The sequence below is a fragment of the Styela clava genome, unplaced genomic scaffold, assembly GCF_964204865.1.
Source record: "Styela clava unplaced genomic scaffold, kaStyClav1.hap1.2 HAP1_SCAFFOLD_34, whole genome shotgun sequence".
In the NCBI taxonomy this organism is placed as follows: Eukaryota; Metazoa; Chordata; class Ascidiacea; order Stolidobranchia; family Styelidae; genus Styela; species Styela clava.
Window position 1 is genome coordinate 72,501 of NW_027556716.1, and position 2,500 is coordinate 75,000.

The window sequence follows — 2,500 nt, forward strand, 5'->3', positions numbered from 1 at the left end:
GCGCTCAAGCCAGACGCTCGATCGAACGCCCCCTACATATTAGTCGAGACAACGGCTCGCTCATTAGCATCGCGTTTGTACTTTAACTTTTTTTGGCTCGGCTTCTTTCGACGCCGATGCCGGCGACGCAGCACTCTCTCGCCCGCCAGCCACCGAGAAAAGGGTGCGCTCCGACCGGCCCCGCACCGCTCTTTCTTGGCTCATTCGAAATTACTGTCTTTCGCTCTGACATGCCTTACCTAGGGTTAGGTTAGTATGCTTGCACGTTTGTACTTTAACTTTTTTCGGCTCGGCTTCTTTCGACGCCGATGCCGGCGACGCAGCACTCTCTCGCCCGCCAGCCACCGAGAAAAGGGTGCGCTCCGACCGGCCCCGCACCGCTCTTTCTTGGCTCATTCGAAATTACTGTCTTTCGCTCTGACATGCCTTACCTAGGGTTAGGTTAGTATGCTTGCACGTTTGTACTTTAACTTTTTTCGGCTCGGCTTCTTTCGACGCCGATGCCGGCGACGCAGCACTCTCTCGCCCGCCAGCCACCGAGAAAAGGGTGCGCTCCGACCGGCCCCGCACCGCTCTTTCTTGGCTCATTCGAAATTACTGTCTTTCGCTCTGACATGCCTTACCTAGGGTTAGGTTAGTATGCTTGCACGTTTGTACTTTAACTTTTTTCGGCTCGGCTTCTTTCGACGCCGATGCCGGCGACGCAGCACTCTCTCGCCCGCCAGCCACCGAGAAAAGGGTGCGCTCCGACCGGCCCCGCACCGCTCTTTCTTGGCTCATTCGAAATTACTGTCTTTCGCTCTGACATGCCTTACCTAGGGTTAGGTTAGTATGCTTGCACGTTTGTACTTTAACTTTTTTCGGCTCGGCTTCTTTCGACGCCGATGCCGGCGACGCATCACTCTCTCGCCCGCCAGCCACCGAGAAAAGGGTGCGCTCCGACCGGCCCCGCACCGCTCTTTCTTGGCTCATTCGAAATTACTGTCTTTCGCTCTGACATGCCTTACCTAGGGTTAGGTTAGTATGCTTGCACGTTTGTACTTTAACTTTTTTCGGCTCGGCTTCTTTCGACGCCGATGCCGGCGACGCAGCACTCTCTCGCCCGCCAGCCACCGAGAAAAGGGTGCGCTTCGACCGGCCCCGCACCGCTCTTTCTTGGCTCATTCGAAATTACTGTCTTTCGCTCTGACATGCCTTACCTAGGGTTAGGTTAGTATGCTTGCACGTTTGTACTTTAACTTTTTTCGGCTCGGCTTCTTTCGACGCCGATGCCGGCGACGCAGCACTCTCTCGCCCGCCAGCCACCGAGAAAAGGGTGCGCTCCGACCGGCCCCGCACCGCTCTTTCTTGGCTCATTCGAAATTACTGTCTTTCGCTCTGACATGCCTTACCTAGGGTTAGGTTAGTATGCTTGCACGTTTGTACTTTAACTTTTTTCGGCTCGGCTTCTTTCGACGCCGATGCCGGCGACGCAGCACTCTCTCGCCCGCCAGCCACCGAGAAAAGGGTGCGCTCCGACCGGCCCCGCACCGCTCTTTCTTGGCTCATTCGAAATTACTGTCTTTCGCTCTGACATGCCTTACCTAGGGTTAGGTTAGTATGCTTGCACGTTTGTACTTTAACTTTTTTCGGCTCGGCTTCTTTCGACGCCGATGCCGGCGACGCAGCACTCTCTCGCCCGCCAGCCACCGAGAAAAGGGTGCGCTCCGACCGGCCCCGCACCGCTCTTTCTTGGCTCATTCGAAATTACTGTCTTTCGCTCTGACATGCCTTACCTAGGGTTAGGTTAGTATGCTTGCAAGTTTGTACTTTAACTTTTTTCGGCTCGGCTTCTTTCGACGCCGATGCCGGCGACGCATCACTCTCTCGCCCGCCAGCCACCGAAAAAAGGGTGCGCTCCGACCGGCCCCGCACCGCTCTTTCTTGGCTCATTCGAAATTACTGTCTTTCGCTCTGACATGCCTTACCTAGGGTTAGGTTAGTATGCTTGCACGTTTGTACTTTAACTTTTTTCGGCTCGGCTTCTTTCGACGCCGATGCCGGCGACGCAGCACTCTCTCGCCCGCCAGCCACCGAGAAAAGGGTGCGCTCCGACCGGCCCCGCACCGCTCTTTCTTGGCTCATTCGAAATTACTGTCTTTCGCTCTGACATGCCTTACCTAGGGTTAGGTTAGTATGCTTGCACGTTTGTACTTTAACTTTTTTCGGCTCGGCTTCTTTCGACGCCGATGCCGGCGACGCAGCACTCTCTCGCCCGCCAGCCACCGAGAAAAGGGTGCGCTCCGACCGGCCCCGCACCGCTCTTTCTTGGCTCATTCGAAATTACTGTCTTTCGCTCTGACATGCCTTACCTAGGGTTAGGTTAGTATGCTTGCACGTTTGTACTTTAACTTTTTTCGGCTCGGCTTCTTTCGACGCCGATGCCGGCGACGCAGCACTCTCTCGCCCGCCAGCCACCGAGAAAAGGGTGCGCTCCGACCGGCCCCGCACCGCTCTTTCT